Genomic DNA, 27,384 nt, shown 5'->3' on the forward strand with positions numbered 1-27,384 from the left:
TCCAGGACCCCGAGCATCAGGCACCACTCCAGGACCCCGGGCATCGGGCACCGCTCCAGGACCCCGGGCATCGGGCACCGCTCCAGGACCCCGAGCACCGCTCCAGGACCCCGGGCATCGGGCACCGCTCCAGGGGTTTGCAACTCTGCTTCAACAGGAAAATCAAGAGAGGAGAGAAACATTCTCCTTTGGTTCCTGAATCTATAATGGGGCTCCCTAGCCCAAGGACCCCAATTATAGGACAGAGTGCTTTTTAGTGTGGGTGTACCTCTGCCACAGTAGAGACAGGAGTAGGTCTTGTATCCTGACTCAACTTGGCCAGAGGGCAGGACTTGTCGCCACACTTTGGCTTGCGCAACTCACAGGTCTGCAGATAGTGGCCTAAACCCCCACAATATAGGCATAAATTTAAGTTTCTGCGACGCAGACGCTCCTCTTCTGAGAGCCTGGGCTGCAGAAAACTTTCAAACCTTTTCTCTTCAATTAAACCTGAGGATTCTCTTGTCACCATATTGTGAACAAGAGTCTCTTTAGAGGATGAACTCTCAACAACTTCTGGCAAAATAAGCAAAATTTTGGTCAGAAGGTTTTGCAGTTGCTTTAAGGATTGCTGCAAAACTTCCAGCCGCTCAGGTTTCAAAGCACTGAAAGCAGAGTTCAGGGCTGAGAGAGACGCCTGCAGGGCTTGCATAGTAGGCATAGGAGGATTTCAAACCAGACAAGACTAGACAAGATTCTAGACAAGATTCTAGACTGGATTCTAGACTGGATTCTAGACAAGATTCTAGACAAGATTCTAGACTGGATTCTAGACAAGATTCTAGACTGGATTCTAGACTGGATTCTAAACTGGATTCTAGACTGGATTCTAGACAAGATTCTGGACAAGATTCTAGACAAGATTCTAGACAAGATTCTAGACTGGATTCTAGACTGGATTTTGAACTTGACAAGACTGGACTGGGTTCTGCACACTGGACTGGGTTCTGCACACTGGACTCTAGACAGGACTGGATTCTGGACTGGGCCAAAAAAGAAAAAAATACTATTTAGCTTTGTTTCTTTTTTGTTGTATGGCCGGTGATAATGTTACGTTCACTGTACTTGGTACTCCAGGAAATGGGCGGATGAGCCCCAAGTACAGGAACGTAAAGCTGCAATAGATACGGAGCTCAGCAGCAACCCCTATGGAAACCTGACTCCATTGCCTCACCCTCATTGTCAGCCCACGCCTGCGTGACTATGGTTTCTTGGGCCCACGGCAGCCACGTTTGAAGGGCGGATTAGGTCTGCCCAACTCCGATGCCCCCAGGTCTTAATGTGAGACAAGGCGTGAACCGAGAAGAGGTGATGACAAGGGGAACCTCTAACTAAAGACATAAATACAGAGTTAGGGGCGCTACAGAACTTAAATAAAGTATGTGCGGCACAGCTGCCAGGATAAACAACAACAAAGGAAATGCTGTCCACACGCCGACACAATACTGTTGTGTACCGGCGGTGACAGCATATGCAGAACCCTCTGCAAAAACACCAGTAACTAGAAACTAAAGAATACAGCGGCCTTGGCCGACGGACGCGGCTAAGCGACTACTCACGGAACCGGTACAAATACTGGCAAACGGACAGGAACCCCCAATGTAGCCGACACAGGCTCTCAGGACCAGAGGACAGGCAGAGTTCCAACGACTGAGCAGTGGACACCAATGAACAGGATACCGAATCAGGATCAGGAATAGACAAAGCCACCGGACTTCAGTACAGGAACGCTTCAAGGCAAGAAGCTGGATCAGACACTGGATCAGACACTGGATCAGACACTGGATCAAGGCTGGAAGCAGCTAGACAGAAACTGCTAGACAGGAGCTCAGGAACTGGACAGGAACTAGCTCAGAACTATCACCGGCGTCTGTGTATTGCACTGAGCCAGAGAGCCCTAATTAATTATGTCGTGCAGCTGCCCTGTTGCACGACTCCAAACTGACAGGTGCAATTAACATACAGGTGAGGCCAAACACATGGAAACAGGCTGCAAATACACAGACTCACCACCGGCAGCAAACAAGAGTCTTCTAAACCAGAGCAAAGGGAAATCCTGGCCTGCAAGAGAACTATAACATAAAATACATAAACGAAAAACAGGAATGAACCACTACCTGTGGTTCATAACAGTACCCTCTCCTTAAGGGTAGGCTCCGGACACCCCATGATACCCACGGGGAACAGAAACAGAAGTATAACATAAAATACATAACCAAAATGCAAAACAGGAATGAGCCACAGCCGTGGCTCATAACATTTCGTTGCAGTTTCTGAGTAGCTCCAGACCTACTCCTACCTTGCGATCACCTCAGTCCGTTTAGTTCCTGGTTTGACTTCACAAATACGCCCAGCGTCTGTCCAGCCACTCCTGCATTTTTACCTGGCACGCCTGCGTTTTTTAGCACACTCCCTGAAAACGGCCAGTTTCCACCCGGAAACACCCACTTCCTGTCAATCACACTACGATCAGCAGAGCGATTGAAAAGCTTTGTTCGCCCGTGAGTAAAATAGCATAGTTTTGTGTAAAATTGCTTAGCGCATGCGCAGAACTGCCGTATTTTAGCCTGTTAGCAATTCTGCTAAAAATAGCAGCGAACGAACAACTCGGAATGACCACCAATGGTTCGATTTTGTTTTGCATTTCTTAAAAATTGATACAAACATCTAAAATCATGTAATTTGGAACTATTTTTGTTCTTACAGTATTATTAACAAATACATTCATTTACAGCCATTTCCCCAAAAATTTTGACCAAATCACAGCTCATAATAGTGTTCACCAATATTGGCCAAAGGTGTTATGTTCGCAGTACTCGGTAGTTAGGGTGGACAAGCCCCAAGCACTGGAACGCAAATTGCAGTATAAACGGAGCTTGGCAGCACCCCCAAGGATCCCTAACTCCGTCGTCTCACTCTTGTTGTCAGCCTACGCCTGCATGACTATGGTTTTTGGGCCCACGGCAGCCGCGTTTGAAGGGCGGATTATGTCTGCCCAACTCCGATGCCCCCCGGTCTTAGTTGGAGACAAAGCATAGACTGAGACGGGGCGATGACAAGGGGAACCTCTAACTAGAGAAGGAAGTACCCAGTTAGGAGTGCTACAGAACTTAAATAAAGTATGTGCGGCACAGACGCCAAGACAAAAGCTACAACTAAGGCAGTGCTGTCCACATGCCGACACAACACCGCTGTGTTCCGGTGAGGACAGCACACGCAGAACACTCTGCAGAAAATCCAAAGCAACAGGTACAGGTAGCTACGGCCTAGGCCGAGGGACGCGGCAAAGCCGGTACTCACCAAACCGGTACGAATACTGGCAAAAGGACAGGAACCCCCAAAGTAGCTGACACAGGATCTCAGGACCGGAGGACAGGCAGAATTCCAAACAACAGACCAGTGAACACCAAGAAGCAGGATACTGGATCAGACACAGGCAAAGCCACAGGACTACTGGACAGGAATGCTTCTAGGCAGGATACTGGATCAGACACAGGCAAAGCCACAGGACTCCTGTACAGGAATGCTTCAAGGCAGGATACTGGATAAGACACAGGCAAAGCCACAGGACTCCTGGACAGGAATGCTTCAAGGCAGGATACTGGATAAGACACGGGCAAAGCCACAGGCTGTTTAGCTGCTTCCTGCTTCAAGGCTGGAAGCAGCTAGACAGAAGCTATCACCGGCATCTGTGTTAGGCAATGAGCGAGAATATAACAAGGAATTCCTCCAATCACAGCAGGGAATTAATTATGTCGTGCAGCTGCCCTGCTGCACGACTCCAAACTGACAGGAGCAATTAACAGACAAGTGAGGCTAAACACATGGAAACAGGCTGCAATTACACAGACTCACCACCGGCGGCCAACAAGAGAGTCTTCTAAACCAGAGCAAAGGAAATCCTGGCCTGCAAGAGAACTATAACATAAAATACATGAACAGAATAGTGAACAGGAATGAACCACTGCTTGTGGTTCATAACAGTACCCTCTCCTTAAGGGTGGACACCGGACACCCCACAAAAGCCAAGGGAACAGAAACAGAAGTAAAACATAAAATACATAACCAAAATTCAAAACAGGAAATAGCCACTACCATGGCTCATAACAGTACCCCCCCCCCTTGAGGAGGGGTCAACGGACCGAAATTCAATTCAGATTTTCCAAAACAAGGGATACACTAAAAAACCTGACACTGGAACAAACAGACAATGACAAGAAACAGAAACAAGCTGTGGCGACAGCTTGTAACAGTGCCCCCCCCCTGACGGTGGCCACTGGACACAAGACAAGGAAAATTTTTTTTTTTTTTTTTTACAAAGCAAGAGTCGGCAATATTGATTTTTCTTCTTCTTCAACTTTTTCCCCTGTGCCTGCTTGAAGACACCAGGAAAGGAAGACATCTCTGGCTCAAAAAAATCTTCAAAATATATAGGTTGAGCAGTCAGATGATTCTTCCCTTTCCTACTAGAATGCCCAGGCACATAAGAAATCTCATCAGTTTCCGAATCTGAGAACAGACCATAGATTGGTTCCATTCCCCTAGACACCGAAACTTTAGGAGAATTCCTGTGGGGAGAAGACAGGAAAGCACATCCAGCAGCAATGGTAATAGGCTGTGATTCTTGTGCTGACTGGCTGGAGTGCTTCACTGTGACCAAGTCATTACAGACCTTCCTCGAGGCTGTGACTTTCTGAAGCCCACCAGGGGCAGTGGCCCTCAGAACCCCCTCTGGGGCAGTGGCCCTCGGAACCCCCTCTGGGGCAGTGGCCTTCGGGAACCCCACTGGGGCAGTGGCCTTCGGAACCCCCGCTGGGGCACTGGCCCTCAGAACCCCCGCAGGGGCAGCTGCCCTCGGAACCCCCACTTTGGCAGTGGCCCATAGAACCCCCGCTTGGGCAGTGGCCTTCGGAACCCCCGCTGGGGCAGTGGCCCTTGGGAACCCCGCTGGGGCAGTGGCCTTCGGGAACCCTGCTGGGGCAGTGGCCTTCGGGAACCCCACTGGGGCCGGACCATCGGGCTCCCTCCTTGGGACTGGACCGTCAGGCTCCCTCCCTGGGACCGGACCGTCGGGCTCCCTCCCTGGGACTGGACCGTCGGGCTCCCTCCCTGGGACCGGACCGTCGGGCTCCCTCTCTGAGTCGATAATTATCGAGACTCCTCCCGAGATTATGACCTCCGGGACTTTTGCTTAAGCAATGACCTTCAGAACCTCCACTAAAGCTATGCCTCTTGAGTCCTTTCCTGAGGAATCGACCTCTAGACCCTTCTCTGGGGCTGTTTCTCTCGAGACCCCACTTGGGGATATTACTTCAAAGATCCCTTCTGGGGTTTTACTTCTCGAGTTCCCTTCTAGGACTATGGTTTTAGATACCCTTTCTGGGGTTGCGCTTTTCAAGTCCCTACCTGGGGTAACAGCTTCTGAGACCCCTTCTGGTATTGACACCTGAGCTATTATATCAGATGACCCTCTTCGATCCAGAGCATCGGGCACCGCTCCTAGACCCAGAGCATCAGGCATCGCTCCTGGACCCAGAGCATCGGGCACCGCTCCTGGACCCCGGGCATCGGGCACCACTCCAGGACCCCGGGCATCGGGCACCACTCCAGGACCCCAGGCATTGGGCACCACTCCAGGACCCCGGGCATTGGGCACCACTCCAGGACCCCAGGCATCGGGCACCACTCCAGAACCCCGGGCATCGGGCACCACTCCAGGACCCCGGGCATTGGGTACCGCTTCAGGACTCAGAGATTACACTACCGGGGTTTGCAACTCTGATTCAACAGGAAAGTCAAGAGAGGAGAGAAACATTCTCCTTTGTTTCCTGAATCTATAATGGGGCTCCCTAGCCTAAGGACCCCAATTATAGGACAGAGTGCTTTTTAGTGTGGGTTTTGTGACAAGTACCTCTGCCACAGTGAAGACAGGAGTAGGTCTTAAATCCTGACTCAACTTGGCCAGAGGGTAGGACTTGTCGCCACACTTTGGCTTGCGCAACTCACAGGTCTGCAGATAGTGGCCTAAACCCCCACAATATAGGCATAAATTTACATTTCTGCGATGCAGACGCTCCTCTTCTGAGAGCCTGGGCTGCAGAAAACTTTTAAACCTTTTCTCTCCAACCAAACCTGAGGATTCTCTTGTCACCATATTGTGAGCAAGAGTCTCTTTAGAGATAGATGAACTCTCAACGACTTCTGGCAAGATAAGCAAAATTTTGGTCAGAAGGTTTTTCAGTTGCTTTAAGGATTGCTGCAAAACTTCCAGCCGCTCAAGTTTCAAAGCACTGAAAGCAGTGACAAATAGCTGGCCAGGAGCTACTTGTCACTGCGCGGGTTGCAGCGGCTGCGTGTGACGTCATGCAGCCACCGCGGGCCCACCCCCAGCACGGTCCGGCCACGCCTGCATTGGCTGGACCGCGCCTCTTAAACTGCGGCTTAACACTGCCGTCCCGCCCCCTCCCGCCCAGCAACCGCCTCTGCCTGCCAATCAGGCAGAAGTGATCGCTAGCTAAAGACAGACGTCGGCTGTCTGGCATGTGAACATGCACAGCACCGATCAGGTCTGAATTAGTCCCCATGGTTTTGCCCGGTATCCGGACTCCAGGTCGACAACAAAAAGGTTGACACACCTTAGGTCGATGCCAATTGGTCGACACACCTTAGGTCGACATGGACAAAAGGTTGACATGGACAAAAGGTCGACAGGAACAAGGTCGACATGGAAAAAGGTCGACATGAGTTTTTCACAATTTGTTTCTTTTTTGGAACCTTTTCATACTTAACGATCCATGTGGACTACGATTGGAATGGTAATCTGTGCCGGAGTGGAGCAAAGGCACCATGCCCGAAGCATGGCGAGCGAAGCGAGCCATGCGAGGGGACGCGGTGCACTAATTGGGGTTCCCGGTCACTCTACGAAGAAAACAACACCAAAAAAACATAAAAAACTCATGTCGACCCTTTTCCATGTCGACCTTGTTCCTGTCGACCTTTTGCCCATGTCGACCTAAGGTGTGTTGACAAATTGGTGTTGACCTAAGGTGTGTCGACCTTTTTGTTGTCGACCTGGAGTCCCAGACCCGTTTTGCCCAACTGCTAACAAATTTGCTACTGCAATCAACTCTGAATTACCCCCAAACTGAAAGATCAGCAGCACAAACACACGGCAGTTTATGAAACATTACAGAACAGACAGGATGACAGTTTTAATAAACTATACAATCCCATTGAAAGACTGTTTTCATTAATCAAGGACTAAATCAGAGGCCTGAGGGCAGTACTGGGAAATGGAGGTGGAGTATGTAGTGGAAGGCAGGTAAAGTATTGATTTATTTATTGATTCAAAAATTCTGATTAATTCTGACTAATTAGTTCTTATTGACTAAATCTGATTGATTAAACAATCAAAGAGAGACATGGAACAAATTATTAAAAAATAAGAATCCTAATGTGAGATTTGATTTCTAAATTCTAAATTCTAATTCAATTGCGAACTGATCCATGCAGCAAACCACAGGCCTCAGGACAAACAAGAGATTCAAATGGCCTTGCAAGAAACAGAAGACCATCAACAATGCGCCCCCAAAAAGACAGTAGTATATGATTATTAATAGATTTTATTATACTCTGCCAGTCAAGCATGCACCAGAGAGGATGATAATAAGTAGCATGAGCTGGTAAAGGATTGATTTATGAGAGTCAGAAGACCATCAACAATGCTCCCAAAAAACACTGCCCATGATAAAAAGAAACCCTTGTGTTTTATATTAAAAAGAACATGCACAGTTTAACAGGGAGCGGTGATAAGTCCTCGGCCTAACCCACTCCCTTTAATCATGGCATTATTTTGTCACTGCAGCTAGAAGGAGCATCATTTTGTATTGTAAAATGGCAAGTTTCATACTAATAGCACTCTTTGTTTTTTGCAGGTGTTTTATGTCCTAAACCGAAATCAACGCAACGTGTTAAATTTTCTAATGTGGAACTCCGGGCTGCCATGAAGTTTCTGTTCCTGCAGAAGAAAACTGCAAAGTGGATGATGCAAAAGTAACAGGTGCCACTGTGAAGAAATGGTGTGCCAACTTTCAATGTGGAGATTTTGAGACTGAAGATGGAGCAAGATCTTAGAGGACTTCAATAGTGATCACGGGTTTGGTATGATTTACCGCCGCACGGGATGCTTAATGTCAGTATACTGACAGGGGCATCCTGAGTGGTAGAATGCTGGCAGGGGGGTGAGCGCAACGAAGCCCCTTGTGGGGCTTCTATTCTCCCTCTATGGGTGTCGTGGACACCCATAGAGGGGGAATCACCTACCTTGCTGGTATACTGGCGGCGGTATGGTGCCCCCGTCGGGATCCCAGGATCAGTATTGTGACAGCCGGATCCCGACAAGCAGTGTGCTGACTGCATAACGTGATCACACCCAAAATTGTTGATCGTATTCATGACTTGATTTTGACAGATCAGCAAATCTCTGCTAAAACAAAAGTTGATACACTGGAGATATCCAGGGAAATTGGTAGGTTTATAATTTATGAGCTATTGGATATGCAGAAGTGGGTGCCCAAATGTTTGAACACTGATGAGAAACAAAAAACAAGTGGACACTTCTAAGTTGGTTTTGCAGCATTTGATGTCAGTGTTGATGAAACATGGGGGGTGACTCAGATCTGATTGCTGGGCTACTAACTTTGCTGTCCTGCGTTCAGCTAGGCGCCGCCCAAGGGGAATATAAATTTGCCATGCATGTGTACTCCTAGGTGCAAAAATCCAGTGTGTGCAGTCTCTGCGCAGCCCAGGACTTACTCCTCCAGTGTGATGAGAACAGGCTGATCGGGACCTGAGCTGACGTCAGACACCCTCCCTGAAAATGCTTGGCACGTCTGCGTTTTTCCAGACACTCCCAGTAAACGGTCAATTACCACCCACAGATGCCCTCTTCCTGTCAATCACCTTGCGAACACCCATGCAAATTAAATTTTTGCACCATCCTATCGCTGACCAGCAATGCCCGTTGTTGTTGCCCCGCTGTGCGAAAACGTAGGTCTGAATCACCCCAAGGGTTATATCACTACGATCCAGAGATGAAACAGTCTATGCAGTGACAGCACTCGAGTTCTCCACAGCCAAAAAATTAAAAACTCAAAGGTCTTCAGGAAAGGTAATGGAAACTTTCTTTGGGACTCGAAAGGCATTTTACTGACTGACTGTCTCCCAAAGGGCCAAACAAAAAATGCTGAATACTATTATAATGGGATCTGGTTAGGATCCTTGCATTAGGTATCCCGGCTGGCAAAAGGCAGACACTAAATTTTCCAACATGTGACAGAATCCCGACACCTGGGATCCTGATCGCTACGCTTTCAGGCCACTGGAGATAAACCATGGAGGGGGGAGGGAGGGGGTTGTTTAGGTTTAGGCTGCAGCAGGAAGATATGGGTTTGCTGAAGAGGACAGGGCCAGCACTTTGCGTCATCCAGCTCAGTTCCCCAGTGTCATAATGCCACAATTTGTAGGTCTATGGGTATTCTCATAAAATCTCATCACAGTAACCCTGTACTCTTCCCATAGATCTGCAAATTCCAGTATTATGCCTAAAAGGGGTGGGGCTTGAAACACAGGCTGTGGCCACTGAACAAAAAATGCTGCATTGGGAGGGTTTCTGGGTGCACAGAACTCATCCTGTGTGCACCAGTGACTATACAAGATGCAACAGATATGCCTCAAAATAGGAAGATTTTAACTTACAAAACTTTGTGTGCATGTTAAACCTGTTACATTCCAGTTCCGTAGCACAACCCATTAATTTGGCTCTGTAAGACGCAAGCACTGAAAATTACCACATGTACTTAAGAGGAGCAAGGCAGCCAAGTGGGTAATTAAATTAAATGGCCATTTTATTTGAAAAGCAATTAAATATTGATCTTTAGAAATACATTCCTTGATGGAAATATATGTTAAATAATGTTAACTAAACATTTCACATATATTTATTTTATTCTCAATCAAAATTCTAATAGAATTATTTTAATGTACTGTTAACTGGTCTGAATGAACCCCAATTATCATACTTTACAACCTCTCTAACTGTTTAGACTTTATAATTGATAATTCTCTTACAGTTTTGCATAAAACTGTATAACAGGAGTACACACATTATGCCAAGAAAATACATACTAACTGACTCCTGTCAGGATTCTAAAATTCGGGATGCCGATGTCAGTCATATGACTGCTGGCATCCCATACACCGGGATATCATATGTATCCCATATTTATTATGTCCATAAAGCTCACCACAATTATTATTTCTATTTGTTTCCAAAAAAAAGAATAGAAAAGAATAGAAAAGAAAAAAAAGAAACAGTTTTGTGGCAATATTATTTCATATCCATTCAAAAATTGAATGGAAAACAAATTAGCAAAAGTATAAAAGGAGCAACTTATTTTCAATACCTGGAATTCTTAGAAATAAATGTATTTTTGTGTGTTTTCATGCTGCTCCTAAACCACAAACTGATGAGCTAACATTCTCCTACGTAGAGGGGTTAAAGTGAGGGAGAACAGGGTGGAACTGAGTTCCACCACCTGTAATGGCAGGTGGAACAAGTCCCACCACCTCCTCAATGTCCCTGCATATTAAGTCCAACAGAAAAGCCTGCCCCACCACCCTTGTCAATAGATGATGTGGGCACCGCTAGTGTCATTGATAAGCTGCAGCTACCTCCCCCTTCCTGAGGTCCTGGCAGCTCCATTGTCCTCTGCCTGCAGCCCATCCCTCCTGGTACTCACACATGCTGTGACTGTCAGAGGGCATTCATCCCCTCCTCAGGTCCCAGTGGCTTCCTCTTCTGGCACAGCATATGTGATGTCATGGGGAGCTGTGAGGGACACAGAGAGCGGGGAATCTGCTGGAGGGACACAGGGCATGGAGATGCTGGAGGGACACGGTCAGTGAGCTGCTAGAGTGACAGAGGCAGAGATGTGCATAAGGCGCACTGCTGTGGGCATTACTTGCATAAGGGGCACAACTACTGTGGGCATTATGTGTATAAGTGGAACTACTGTGTGCATTATGTGTATAAGTGGCACTTCTGTGGGCATTATGTGTGTAAGTTGCACTATTGTGGGCATTATATGTAAGGGACAGTATTATTGTGGGCATTATGTGTAAGGAGCACTACTCCTGTGGACAGAGCTGGTGCTACCCACTCAGTAGAGTCTGCAAAGCAGGGAGGCGCTCTGTTGGAGAGGTGCTCTCCCTGCTCTTCTACTCTGCTGCTGTCTGCGTGTGCTGCTGCCCTCCTCCACCCGCCTTCCTCCCACTGAATGCCACCGTGGACCTGCAGTAGGCTGCTGAGAAAAAGTCTCCAGCAGCCGCAGGTGAAGTGAGCTGATGCTGCTGCTGTGTGTGGTCTATCGAACACAGCCTCAGGTCAGATGACTCTTGCTGAGCAGTCACGTGACCAGGAAGTGTCAGGCAGCTCTACAGGCAGGAGGGTGGGTCCTGCTGTCTAAAAGGGGGCGCAGTATGTGTGTGTATGTATGGTGGCACAGTATAGGTGTGTGTGTACGGTGGCACAGTGTGTATAGTGGCATAGTGTCTGTATGTTGGCACCGTGTATGTGTGTATGGGGACACAATGTATGTTTGTGTGTGTATGGTATCACAGTGTATGTGTGTATGGGGGCACAGTATGTATGGTGGCACAGTGTATTTGTATGGGGCACAGTGTATGTGTGTGTGTGTATGTATGGTGGCACAGTGTGTGTGTGTGTGTGTGTGTGTGTGTGTATGGTGGCACAGTGTATGTGTATATGGGAGCACAGTGTGTATGGTGGCACAGTGTATGTGTGTATGGGAGCACAGTGTGTATGGTGGCACAGTATATGTGTGTATGGGAGCATAGTGCGTATGGTGGCATAGTATGTGTGTGTATGGTGGCACAGTGTGTATGGTGGCATAGTGTCTGTATGGGGCACAGTGTATGTGTGAATGAGGACACAGTGTATGTTTGTGTGTGTGTGGTAGCACAGTGTATGTGTGTATGGGGGCACAGTATCTATGGTGGCACAGTGTATTTGTATGGGGCACAGTGTATGTGTGTGTATGTATGGTGGCACAGTGTATGTGTATGTGTGTATGTGTATGGTGGCACAGTGTATGTGTATATGGGAGCACAGTGTGCATGGTGGCATAGTGTATGTATGGGGGCAAAGTGTATGTGTGTATGGGAGCACAGTGTGTATGGGAGCACAATGTGTATGGTGGCACAGTATATGTGTGTATGGGAGCACAGTGTGTATGGTGGCACAGTATAATTGTGTATGGGAGCACAGTGTGTATGGTGGCATAGTATGTGTGTGTATGGTGGCACAGTGTATGTGTGTATGGGAGCACAGTTTATGTGTGTATGGGGGCACAGTGTGTATGGTGGCACAGTGTGTGTGTGTGTGTGTGTGTGTGTGTGTGTGTGTAGGGGGCGCAGTGTATGTGTGCATGATGGCACAGTGTATGTGTGTGTGGTGGCACAATGATTGTGTGTATAGGAGCAGTGTGTCTGGTGGCACTGCATATGTGTGTATGTGTATTGGGAGCACAGTGTGTGTGTGTGTGTGTGTGTGTGTGTGTGTGTGTGTGTGTGTGTGTGTGTGTATGTATGGGTGCACAGTGTATGTGGGTGTATGGGATCACAGTGTTTATGGCATCACAGTGTATGTGTGTATGGTGGCACTGTCTATGTGTGTATGGTGGCACAGTTCATGTGTGTATGGGACCATAGTGCATATGGTGCATAGTATATCTGTGTATGTGGGCACAATGTGTATGGTGGCACAGTGTATGGGAGCACAGTGTGTATGGTGGCACAATATACGTGTATATGCGGGCACAGTATGTATGGTGGCACAGTGTATGTGTGTTTATGTATAGGATCACAGGGGTATATTTACTAAAATTCGTATTTTTCCGAATGAGGTTAAAGTTCAAACACGAATGACATCGAAAGTGTAAAATTGCATCTTTTTGAATTTATTACGACTAATTTACTAAGCTGTCGTATTCTGCATTTTCGTATTTTCCGATGTCGATGTCATTCGTATTTTTTGGCAGTGTTTTACGGGAGTGAATTGTAAAACACTGCCGACATTAACACAATGAATCTCGGCCGGATCTGTGAGATCCGTGCTGAGCTTCATTGTGCACCTTTCGTAAAAAAAAAACATTGTTAAAAATAAAATAAAAAAATGTGTGGGGTCCCCCCTCCTAAGCAAAACCAGCCTCGGGCTCTTTTAGCCGGTCCTGGTTGAAAAAATATGGGGGGAAAAATGACAGGGGTTCCCCCATATTTAATCAAGCAGCACCGGGCTCTGCACCTGGTCCTGGTTCCAAAAATACGGGGGACAAAAAGCGTAGGGGTCCCCCGTATTTTTGAAACCAGCACCGGGCTCCACTAGCCAGGTACATAATGCCACAGCCGGGGGACACTTTTATATTGGTCCCTGCGGCCCTGGCATTACATATCCAACTAGTCACCCCTGGCCGGGGTACCCTGGAGGGGTGGGAACCCCTTAAATCAAGGGGTCCCCCCCTCCAGCCACCCAAGGGCCAGGGGTGAAGCCCGAGGCTGTCCCCCCCATCCAAGGGCGGCGGATGGGGGGCTGATAGCCTTTTTGTAAAGATGTGAATATTGTTTTTAGTAGGAGTACTACAAGTCCCAGCAAGCCTCCCCCGCAAGCTGGTACTTGGAGAACCACAAGTACCAGCATGCAGTGGAAAACCAGGCCCGCTGGTACCTGTAGTACTACTACTAAAAAAATACCCCAATAAAAACAGGAGACACACACCTTGAAAGTATAAGTTTATTACATACATGCACACCGCCAAACATGCATACTTACCTATGTTCACACGAGGGTCGGTCCTCTTCTCCGTGTAGAATCCATGGGGTACCTGTTGGAAAAATTATACTCACATAATCCAGTGTAGATCGGTCGTCTTCTGTTCTTTGTATAATCCACGTACTTTGCAAAATAAAAAAACGAACACCAGACCACGCACTGAAAGGGGCCCCATGTTTTCACATGGGACCCCTTTCCCCGACTGCCAGGACCACCCCTGACTCCTGTCTAAGAGGGTTCCTTCAGCCAATCAGGGAGCGCCACGTCGTGGCACCCTCCTGATTGGCTGTGTGCTCCTGTAGTGTCTGTCAGGCAGCACACGGCAGTGATACAATGTAGCGCCTATGCGCTCCATTGTAACCAATGGTGGGAACTTTGCGGACAGCGGTGAGGTTACTTTCGGTCAACCGCTGTCCGCAAAGTTCCCACCATTGGTTACAATGGAGCGCATAGGCGCTACATTGTATCACTGCCGTGTGCTGCCTGACAGACACTACAGGAGCACACAGCCAATCAGGAGGGTGCCACGACGTGGCGCTCCCTGATTGGCTGAAGGAACCCTCTTAAACAGGAGTCAGGGGGGGGTCCTGGCAGTCGGGGAAAGGGGTCCCATGTGAAAACATGGGGCCCCTTTCAGTGCGTGGTCGGGTGTTCGTTTTTTTATTTTGCAAAGTACGTGGATTATACAAAGAACAGAAGAGGACCGATCTACACTGGATTATGTGAGTATAATTTTTCCAACAGGTACCCCATGGATTCTACATGGAGAAGAGGACCGACCCCCGTGTGAACATAGGTAAGTATGTATGTTTGGCGGTGTGCATGTATGTAATAAACTTATACTTTCAAGGTGTGTGTCTCCTGTTTTTATTGGGGTATTTTTTTAGTAGTAGTACAACAGGTACCAGCGGGCCCGGTTTTCCACTGCATGCTGGTACTTGTGGTTCTCCAAGTACCAGCTTGCGGGGGAGGCTTGCTGGGACTTGTAGTACTGCTACTAAAAACAATATTCACATCTTTACAAAAAGGCTATCAGCCCCCCATCCGCTGCCCTTGGATGGGGGGGGACAGCCTCGGGCTTCACCCCTGGCCCTTGGGTGGCTGGAGGGGGGACCCCTTGAATTAAGGGGTTCCCACCCCTCCAGGGTACCCCGGCCAGGGGTGGCTAGTTGGGTATGTAATGCCAGGGCCGCAGGGACCAATATAAAAGTGTCCTCCGGCTGTGGCATTATGTACCTGGCTAGTAGAGCCCGGTGCTGGTTTCAAAAATACGGGGGACCCCTACGCTTTTTGTCCCCCGTATTTTTGGAACCAGGACCAGGCGCAGAGCCCAGTGCTGGTTGATTAAATATGGGGGAACCCCTGTCATTTTCCCCCCATATTTTTTCAACCAGGACCGGCTAAAAGAGCCCGAGGCTGGTTTTGCTTAGGAGGGGGGACCCCACGCATTTTTTTCCTGCAAATTTAACACTTTCCCACCCCTTCCCACTGATTAACATGTACGGATCTCATGGATCCGTGCATGCCTATCAGAACACGGTAAAAAAAAGCAGGTCTGTTTTATTTAAGCATTTTTTTACGATTTGTATTGTTTCACGCCAGTGTTTGGCTATTGCCGGCAGTGTTTGTGAATTACACTTTTTAGTAAATAACCGAGTTCTACCAAATAACAGGCGTATTTGACCGATGGTGTATTCATTCGGATTTTTTTTCTTAGAGTTCCAAAAAAATACGAATGCCCTCATCACTGCCGTTATTTAAGTTTAGTAAATTCCCGAGATGACACTTTGAAGAAAAAACACCATCTCGGACAAAATCGGGAGCTTAGTAAATTTCCCCCACAGTGTGTATGGTGGCATGGTATTTGTGTGTATGGGGGCACAGTGTATGTGTGTATGGGAGCAGAGTGTATGGTGCACAGTGTGTGTGTGTGTATGTGTATGGTGGCATAGTGTGTGTATGGAAGCACAGTGTGAATAGTGGCACAGTATATGTGTGTATGGGGGCACAGTGTGTATGGGGACTCGGTGTATGTGTGTGTATACGAATAAGATTGTTCTACTGTGTGATGTAATTTGAATTGGGGTACTATTGTGTGGCCCCTTCTTTGTGAGACCCCACCCCTTTGCGGAACGCGTCTTCGGTGCACTCTGTCCCTTTATTAATTATAAGTGATGTAATGTGAATAAGAGGCTCTACTGTGTGTTGTAACGTGAATAAGGGGTACTACTATGTGGTGTAATATGAATCTGGGGCACTACATACAGTATAATGTGAATAAGATTGTTGTACTGTGTGGCATAATTTGAATTGGGGTACTATTGTGTGACCATGCCCTTCCTTGTGAGATCACACCCATTTTTTTGCAACCAGCAGTGTGCAAAAACCCTTGCCCTGGCTCCACCCAATGCGAGGAGGTGGTAAGTGATGGGGGAATTGAGTTCCACCACCTCTCCAGGACCACTTTAAGCCCTGCGTACATATACGTGTGTATACAGGGGTGTAGCTAGAATTTTGTGGGCCCCATAGCAACAATTTGAAGGGGCTCCCGTCCCAATGCTTCTAGAGAGACACTTCTCTGCAGCAGTTGTTAATTTTAGGCCCTATAATAGTGCCCTAGTTCATTTTCTGAACCATAGTAGAGCCTTATTTAATGTTATGCCCCATAGTAGTGCCCTAGTTTCTTTTATGAATCTCAGTAGTGCTTAAGTTGACCCTATGTCACATTTCAGAGCTGCCAGTAGTACACATTATGCCGCACAGTATCCCTAATTCACATTATGATATGCAGTGCTCCCTATTCATATTGTGCCTCATTACAGTGCCCCGGTTCATATTATATAACATTAAAATGTCCTCCAGTTCATTTTATACCATACTACAATAAGCAAGTCCAGGGGCATACCTAGATATATTGCAGGTCCCAAGGAAAAAGTTTGAAAGGACCCCTACGTACCACCCAATGGCTGAAAATGTATATAACACTTGTCATTTTGACAGGGAAGGTGGGCCCCTCTCAGCTCTGGTCCCCATAGCAGCTGCATTGCCTGCAAATATAATACAGCTTAAGTAATTCAATAAAAAACTTTAAAAGCACTTTTTTTTTTAATTACTTTACATTAGGTTCTGTGAAGGTATGAAAGCTGTTTGAGGCTGACCTGAATAATTGTGCATCCCCAAGATAACAACCTACAGTACATAAGCCATGTGCACATATTTTTTTATTAGTAGTATTATTAACCCACATTTATACATACTGTAAATATATATTACCTCTATTTATATAAACATATTATGCAGTGCTTCACATAGAATCTTTCTCATTAGTTACCGTCTCTGTATAAAGTTAGTCATAAATAAGCCAATTAACCTACTGCAAAAGCCTGTTTTTGGTCTGTGGGAGGAAACCCACACAAACACATTGTTTCAGCCTTCACCAATTGCAATCATGAGTAAAATGCATTAACTACAGCATAGCATACACAGATAGTGCTGAATTCAACTAGCCACAAATTCTATAATGCTGGACAACTTACTCTAACTAGCATGTCACACTATGTTTTCAACATACAAACTTAAGAAAACTACAGTATGCAATTCGAAATAGCAGATCATAGGGTTCACGGAAATGTAGCGCAGTAATTCTACATGATGTGACTTGTGATAAGTATATCAGAATGCAATAGTGTGCTGAATGTGCGCAATAAATATATAAGTGCAGCTAGTGAAAAATACAACGGAAAAAATGCACTTTGTTTCCACAAAGATAATTCTAGGCAGACAAATGGTGTAATTTCACTTTGGCGCTTTCATATATTAACATGTAAACCATAGTTCATACAGGCAGTAGTTGTACTTTGCATGAAATGAATTCTGCTTCTTCCAGTTCTTCAACCTAAAATAATGCCATTTACTGTATGTCTACCTCATTCATAAGTGCCAAATGAGGAGGCAGATGGCATATGAGAAGAAAAGAAAAAAATATAGTGCAGAGGCCCTTTAAAATAGGGATTTTTTTAAAATTAAAAATGCAGTGCACTCACATAGATAAAAACATGAAAAGCATACCAAGCAGTTATGACCTGTCCTCGGTCCTCTATGGCTGTCTCAGTCTCTTCCTTCATCTGTTTGTGCAGTTGGTAACAGTGAACAGCAAGCAGTAGTTGAAACTCCGGATTTCCAACCTGTCAGCTGTGGGGTAAAGGATGGTGTAGCCAAGGTCCCAATCACAAGGTCTCACAGCAAGCCGCTGCTTAACGCTTTTCGGGAAAATGGGGCTAATTCATTAAGGATAGCATGCTGACCGGTGCCTCCCCCCCCCCCCCCCTTCGAGAAGCAGAAATTGCAATAGTTTTGCAACTTCTGCTTGTCAGCAGAAACGAAAGATGACTCTTGCCCTGCGCCATTTTACCTGTCGCACCTACGTTCATCCGCCTCCGCCCACCGTTCGGCTCGCCCCACCCCCGCAATGCTCCGTCTCCTCCCTGGAAATGGAGTGTTGCCCCCCCCCCCCCCCGCCCTGCGACCGCCTTTGCCTGCTTAACAGGCAAAGGCGATCGCTGTTTATGCGGTTCCCCCTGCAGAAAGTGCGGACGCATGTGCAGGATGGGTGCTGGGCACGCACCCGCAGGGCCATCGTGAAAATTCCGGTTGGATCGCGATTTGCAATCCAACCTAATGTCCTTTTTCAAAAGCGGATCCGCTTTTGAAAAAAGACAACTGCAAAGTACAACTACTGCCTGTATGAACTATGGTTTACATGTTAATATATGAAAGCACCTAAGTGAAATTAGACCATTTGTCTGCCTTGTGATAAGTACAGTATATGAAAAAGTGGAAAATCACCATAAACCCCCCCAAATAATAAGAAATAAGATAGCAGCGTGGTATAGAAGACTGTCAGTGAGCTTAAGCAAAGCATTTAAGATTTTTAAAAGGTGTCAAATGTCTGATTCAGAATTACCATTTTAAGGACATTATTGTTCATTGGCAAATTTGCATGATCGGGAGGTTTGAAACCAGTTCCAACATTTTACCTTAAAATAGTTCTCCCAACTTTTCATCTACACGAGGAGGTGTGAACAAAAGGTCTAAATCAGAGATATATGCAAACCCAATGGTTTACATACATCTGCGATGTTAGGTGATCTGTGCAGGCACAAAATCTGTACTGTGCATGTGTGGATTTGTTTCTGAGGGTCGCAGTGCCCCCTAAGTCGCAACATGATTGACACAGCTTCAATGGCCCCCATAGTGGTCACCCGGAGTAACCCTCCTATTGCATTTATATAGTACAAATGCATACCTCCCAACTTTCTAAATACTTAATGAGGGACAAACGTGCGGCAAAGTGGAAAGGGGTGTGGCTTATTGAAAAGGGGTGTGGCTTCATGTGAGGACCACAATTGCGAGCCATGCCCCCATTTTCGTCACTGAGAGGCATGCCCAGCGCTCTGTGTGCTGCTGGCATGCCCCCTCTCTTCCTGCCTCCAGTGAATAGATGCTGTGCGCGTCTATTCACCGCTGCTCTGCTAAGCAAGGCAGCGATGACAGGAGCCTCCCGATTGCCCCACCACCACGGGACACTGCGGCCAAAAAAACTGGGACTGTCCCACGAAAATCGGGGCAGTTGGGAGGTATGCAAATGTGTCCACTCACATCTAGCCTCCCTGCATGTTAAACGGCCCTTCTAGTCATGCTATGCCTTGGCATGATTCGGTAGCGCCGAGAATCTTTATGTGCAACTTTTTCTAGTAAGCTTTTGAACTGACCTTAAAATTCAGGGACAACTATCCCAAACAATAGACCTGCCCGTGCTATTCGAGTTTGGGAAAGCACTGCACAGATCATTATGATCTGTGCAATGCTTCTTATGGTTAAAATTTATTGAAAAAAAATGTAAAAATATGGAGTACCCCCCCCCCCCCCCCCCCCCAAAGCATTACTAGCCCTGAACCCTATTTGGTACTGGAAATCAGAGGAAAACTGACATGGGATCCCTCTCTCCTGTTTTTCCAGCATTCAGCACCAGGCTGAACCAGCCTGGCTGCTTATGCCATAGCAGGGAGACACACATCACAGGGTACCCATGTCATCACATAAACTATCATCAGAGCTCTCTCAGTCAATCAGCAGATGGTTTCTATGGCAGCATCTGCTGAATGGCTGAGCAATGTCTAAATTTTAGCCAATCAGGCTTATAGTGCAGGAAACAACATGGAAACTATCATTTTGGGACACTATACTGTACGTACTGAAGATGCATTTTTTTTATTTATTTAACTAATGGTTTAATTCAAGGTTGATTGCAAAACAACATTTTCCTCTAATGGGTAAAATCATGTGCACTAAAGTTGGGGCAGATATAACATGTGCAAAGAGAGTTAGATTTGGGTGGGTTATTTTGTTTCTGTGCAGGATAAATACTGGCTTTAGCTTGGTTGCTATGGGCAACATCCCATCTTAAATAGAACTCCCATCTTAGTCAATTTACCCCTGAGTCTCTCACTTTCAACATCTTTAGATGCTCAAAGTTCAGTGTTTGCACATTCGGATGCACAGATGTACTCCTGGGAAAGACCTTGTAGTTTAAAGTTGCATCTGACTCATAATCAAGCTCCAATTTTGGGAAACAGCAATAGTGTTTTGAAACACTTTCATTAGTGTGCATATGTTTCACTAGGGTGTAGTATGGTATGCCGGCGGCCAGCATACCGGTGCCGGAATCCCGACCGCCGGCATACCAACAGCTGGGTGAGGGCAAATGATCCCTTGCAGGCTCGCTGCGCTCGCCATGCTACGGGCACAGTGGCACATCACGCTCGCCACGCTATCTATTCTCCCTCCAGGGGGGTCGTGGACCCCCAAGATGGAGAAAAGGTGTTGGTATATCTATCTATCCAGGGTCGGCTCCAGGCTTACTAGCACCCTGAGCGAGAAAATTTCCACCACCCCCCCACACCCCAATGCGTGCCCCGGAAAAGTGGGCGTGGCCTTGAAACTTTATATTATCAGACTATAAATAGATTTTTACCCCCCCTCTACACACACAATTAGCAGCCTTATACATAAGGCCCACAGTAGTGTTCCTTACACATAATGGGTGACATGTAAATAGGATGAGATATTTAGACTTTTGAAACTTTTAGTCAAAAAACGTCCGAAATCGCCTGTTTTGAGTAATTCCCAAATGTAACAGGATGCGAATTGCACTCTAATACACTTTTTTCCCAGAGAAAATCGCACATTTTCACCTGTCATTTTTATTTCGCACTTCAAATCGCATCCAGATGTTTTCCCATTCAAAAGTATACAAATTTCAAATGTAATAGGATGCAATTTTGGAAATCGCACTTAAAAATTGACTAAAAACTGCACAAAAAACAGACCAGGTAGAGCTAGGCGATTTGGAGTACTTCCACCATCCCCCCCAAAAAGTGTTACCTTTTGCACAGGTGAGCCAGAAACACCCCTACACAGAGCCGGCCATAGGCATAGGCAAACTAGGCAATTGCCTAGGGCATTTGATATGCCTAGGGGCATCAGCAGCTTCTGCTGATTAAAATGATATGCGGCAGTCCTATATTCTGTGTGTAGCATTTCTTATGCAGATACAGCCACAGTCTCACACAATATATAGGCATGCTGCATATCATTTTAATCAGCAGAATCTGCTTGTGCCTCCTAGCCACATAGCAATGCAAATAAGATGCATTTTCATAAAAAAGGTGCCCGATATTAGCATTGAGGCATGATTTATGAGGACACATCTATATCCAAGCAGAGACAGTGTTAGTGGCAGTGTGAGTGCTGTGTGCATGTGAGTGGGTTGGTTGTGCAGTAGTGTTCGGAATATGTGTAAGGAGCATTATGTGTGTCATATAAAAATGCATTAATAATGTGCAACATATGTGTAAGGGGCACTATGTGTGTCATTATGTGTATAAGGCCATTAATAATGTGCGGCACATGTGTAACAGGGTATTACTGTATGTGTGTCATTATGTGTATAGGGGCACTAATAATGTGCTGCAAATGTGTAGGGGGCACTATGTGTGTCATTATGTGTATAAGGGCATTAATAATGTGCTGCATATATGTAAGGGACATTATGTGTAAAAGGGCATTAATAAAGGTTGTCATAATGTGTAAGGCGCATTATGTTTATAAGGACATTAATAATGTGTAAGGGGCATTACTAATGTGTGGCATTATGTGTATAAGGTGCTGATAAAGCTAAATATTTATCGTATATAAAACACTTTAAGAGGTCTAAGAACACTGTACGCTATCTACGTAAGAAGTACCGTAAGGGTACGCAAGTTGTGTAGCGATCGCTCAACCGTAGTCGAGACGCTCAAGCGTCACGTTCGCTTACGGCCCAGTGATCACAGGCAGGCACGCTATTGGCTGCCGACTAACGTAATGATTCGCTATAGCGTAGCGTACGCTCGGGACCACGAGGAGATCACCAGCGGTGCAGACGCTTACAACGTTAAAACCTTTATATCTATACCTTTAACAATGAGATACACAGTATACCTTAGTGTAGAGACAGAGTGTAAGTGCAACCTGGTGTAACCTGATTAACTACAAAGCTGCTTGAGCGTCACCGACGCTCAGAGAATACTTAACCCTATAAAGAATACACAGATACCTGGGCTTAGGGTCCAAAACCTATTATATGTATTATAACTATTATACTTGCAAAAGGAATCACAGTACAAATGATACACTACAATATAACATAGACTAACTAACCAGATAACTACACGGGAAATACAATACAATACAATTAAAGGAAAATACGAGAGAAAGAGTAGGGAGAGAGAGAGAGAGATGGCTCACAGTAAGACAATATGATTACGGAGAAAACTTACGCACAAGGGGAACGATCGCATGCGCCTCGATATCCAGCTCCCGATTATCAGCAATGAGAACCGTTGATGAGAGTGAATCTGGATATGGTCGGCCTGCCTATTTATGCCCCACACACAATACTATTCAATGGTCCCTACAATCTCATTGTCCATTGGACACAGGAATTCGGCTTCGCATTATAACAAAAGGTCATAGGTTGATTCATACAGGTGGGCTGTGACTGTTTCCAACTGTTCAGGTGGGTGGGATACTGGGTTTCCCGCCGCATGACTAAGTAAGAACAAATAATACTAAATGGACATAAACTTCTTATGTCCATAACCATTCGCACGAGCGATTAATCCGCTCCAAACCAACACCGGAATATTGCTATTTAAATACTCTTCCGATGGGTACCAAACACTACTGTATGACCCCTGTTAGACCCTTCGTACAATACAAAGAGGGATCTCTCTGTTCAGGAACATGCTATGTTAACCAAACTTTCAGAATCTATCAAAGGGACCATGATCTATAAAATACCTTATTAGTGAAAATATGTAACGATTGAGTCGCACGCTACGACTACACAAACTTTACCGTAAATACGCATACCGAGCACCAGCGGGTGCACGCAACAGCGGGTATGCGCACTCACGGGAGAGCGCACGCATGCGCAGCGCGGACCTGAATGAGGTGCAAATATGGCAGTGTGCATAGAGATATTTTTCTGACTTTGACAGTCCACCCTTTGGCAGTCAATAATAACTGCCACCTTCTAAAACATTTCAAAAGGAGAAAAATATATGTCAGGGGTTAATTCATTTCCATGGTTGGGTAAGGGAGGAGAGAGGAGTAGGTGGGAAGAGGGTATGACCTAGTGAGATAGCAGAAGCATGTGTGTATGAGTCCATGTTTGGGGGGTCAAGTATCATCGTGCCGTACGTGTTGTAAATCAAGCTTCGAGGTATTGCGAAGTATACATTTGAATTCCTTCTTATCCCGTGGTACGGGTCTGTGGATGGGCTGTCAAACTTTACCGAGCTCTTTTCGGATTTTGAACAAAATGGGGAGCACATTTTAGTTGATGATACATGAATGGGGGAATATGTGATTGCTGATATCTGTACCTGTATTCCCAATCGACTATGTGTGTCATTACCTGAGGGTTGTAGAGATGAAGATAAAGAACACTTATGGAAAAATGCAGTAGTATTCTATGTCAGGTTAATGTACATCTGTCGGTTGAAGTTTTGTTCGGTATCAGTTGAAAGTCGTCTTCTTTGCGCTGTGTTGCCCATTAGGTTTGAGCAAAAAGCTTTGTCAATGCCATTAGATTTACAAAAAATGTTGGGCTAGCGTAAGTTTAAGAATTCTAGGGAAACTGGGGATCCATGGCAAAGTTCATCAAATGTCCGTATCTCAAGTGGTCAAAACTTCTTCTTTGGTCTATCCGTTGTCTGTATAGCGTCTCGTCAACTTCCTCGTCCAAGTGGGTCTTTTTATCTTGGAGAAAAACCAGAAAAACAGGTGAAAGAAACGGACCGTATAATCGCATTTTCATTACATCATTATTTCTATCATTGGGTCATAAATCAAATCCAGGTTAATTACAGTTTCCTCACTCCTCAAACTCATTACCCTGGTACGATGTTTGCACTTCATTAAAGCCTGACCGCATCTAAATATCAAGCCAATTGATATGACAACACCTAAGATACATAGGAGAAACTTCCCAACATCCATTATGACTCCTTGAGCCCAGTCTCCCAAACCGGAGAACCAATTTCGTGGGTTCAACCATGACACCCAACCAGTCAGCTCATTACCTACAGCAGCAAGAGTGAGATTGTGTTTTCGGCGAAATTCCCACTTCAATTGGAGAATATCGTCCATCTTTTGGTCTATGAACTCGACCGGATCCTCGGTGCTATTCGTGATATACGTGCAACACTTCACGCCGTACTGTGTTGCCAATGTAACACAATATCCGCCTGTCACTGCTGTGAGGTAATTAAGAACCATTCTATGCTGCACCAGTTCTGTTTTATAAGCTTGAAGTTCCCTTCCAGTATATCTAAACGTGTCATCATACATTTCAGTGATATTATCTAACAAATTTGCGAGCGCCGATATGTATTTATAATTTAGCACTCCTCTAGCGGTGCGGGTGAAATCTAACGCGATTAAGAATTGAATCCCGGTGGATTCACTTATCAGATCAGAGGCCGGATGCTCTGTCTTCTCTATCAGGTGCCTTTTAACAACGTGCTCGTAATGGGTGTGAGTATAAGGAGCTTGGGCACCACGATGTATGTCTTTCATTTTATCATGTGTTACAGTCATTACTTCAGGCAATACTTTTCCAATATAACACAATCCTTCAGAGTTTGGGGCAAGCCACTTGTACGCCTTTCTCCCGCATATGAAATATGCATCATCGGGGAGAACATAGGGGACGGAGTAGGACATAACCATATTACACACCTTCCATGTGAAATCTCCTAACCCTAATTCTTCCATCTGCTTAGTACACGTATCAGGTTGTACGATATGTGCACAGTATCCTGGTGATACCTCTCCAACTCTAGTAATCCTATTTCCTAAGGTATACCTATACCGGAAAGATTTTCCTCTACTGGCTATGTGGCGTACAAGCTCTGTATCTGTAGGCATTCTATCTGCTCTATGCGAAAAGGTCATGGTTTGGTTACTCCATGACACTTCCCAATTTCCCGGCTTTCGGGGATTGGAGATGTTGAAACATAATAGGGACCTATCCACATGGTATTGGTGGAGCTTCAAACTAGGAGGGCTGGAGATATTAAACCTCCGGTCCACCGGTCTCCCACCATTTAACTCAAGTACCTCCCCTAACGTTAAAGGAAATGGTACTAGCCCTGATTTTCTGTGACCTTGAGGTACTTGAGAGCATACCCAACAATCTGTTTTATTAAGCACACTACCCACTAAAGAGTGATAGTCACTCAAGGGATGCCGGTCCATATGGATATTAAAACTGGATTGGCATTTCTTAATACACCCATCCTCAATGACATTATCACAGAGCCTACAGATACAGTTTTCTTCAGCTAATAATCCTTAAAAGAAAAATGTTTACAAATAACATGGCTGCTAGATCGTTTCCGGTACTCGCCTTTGCTTGTTGGTTAGGTTGATCTTGGAAAACTACGCCTCCATCTTTATCATCAGAACCCAATCCAGAACCTCTATCGACCTCCATGGTACTCTCGCCGGAACAGACTGCTCTGGTCAACATCATGGTCAACAGGAAAATCCGGATCACAGTCTCTTGGGGCAAGTCCATCTTATAGGAGGAAACGGAGAAGAATGAGAAGGAGGAAAAATAAATTTGAGGGAAAGGGGATGGGAAGTGGAGGAAAACAATAAAAGGGAGTGGGGAGTCGACAACAGCTCTCGGTCTTCAAGGCTCAGGTGCCGCCTCAGTCCACCTGGAACAGACACTCCAGTGATACAACCTCTACCGTCTGTTCCTTATCACGGGACTTCTCTGGATCAGCAACCTTCTTGCAGTGGGATGAATGGACCCAAGTCTCTCTCTCAGCAACCTTCAATGCTGTAGTGCTAGTCAATAAGACCTGGTATGGTCCTTCCCATCTGTCAATAAGGCAACCTGAGCGTAGAAAATTCCGTATCATTACATAATCCCCAGGTTCAATGTCATGACAATTACTATCAGGTAGATCAGGAATCACCAACTTCAGATTATCATTTTGATTCCTTAACTGTTTACTCATGTTAATCAAGTACTTTATAGTTACTTCATTGTTACATTTCAAATCATCCTGAGGGTTAATCATGACATGCGGTTGTCGACCAAACAAGATTTCAAAGGGAGACAGATTAAGGGGGGACCTGGGAGTGGTTCTGATACTGTACAATACAATGGGTAAAGCTTCTGGCCATGTCAATCCTGTCTCTGCCATCACTTTACTCAATTTATTTTTAATAGTGCTGTTCACTCTTTCGACCTTCGCACTCGCCTGTGGACGGTACGGAGTGTGCAGCTTGCTATCAATTCCCATCAACTTACACATTCCTTGAAAGACATCACCTGTAAAATGGGTACCCCTATCACTTTCGATTATTCTAGGGATACCATATCTACATACAAATTCCTGCACAATTTTCTTAGCAGTAAACATAGCGGTATTTGTAGCCGCAGGAAATGCTTCGACCCAATTTGAGAAAACATCTATACAAACAAGTACATATTTCAAATTCCGACAAGGGGGTAATTGTATAAAGTCAATTTGTATTACCTGGAAAGGGCCGCCGGCAGGTGGGATATGGGATGGTTCTGTAGGTATTGCCTTTCCAATATTCTTTCTCAAACAGGTAAGGCATGACATTGCTCTTTTACTCGCATGAGAGGAGAATCCTGGGGCGCACCAATATGCTCTCACCAATTTGCACATCCCTTCCTTGCCTAGATGAGTCAGCCCGTGAGCTGCTTCAGCCAGACATGGAAGATATGCTCTGGGGGCCACTGGTTTACCATGTCCATCCGTCCAGAGTCCTGAGGACTCCTGGCCATA

The sequence above is a fragment of the Pseudophryne corroboree genome, chromosome 4 (assembly GCF_028390025.1).
Source record: "Pseudophryne corroboree isolate aPseCor3 chromosome 4, aPseCor3.hap2, whole genome shotgun sequence".
Taxonomy (NCBI): domain Eukaryota; kingdom Metazoa; phylum Chordata; class Amphibia; order Anura; family Myobatrachidae; genus Pseudophryne; species Pseudophryne corroboree.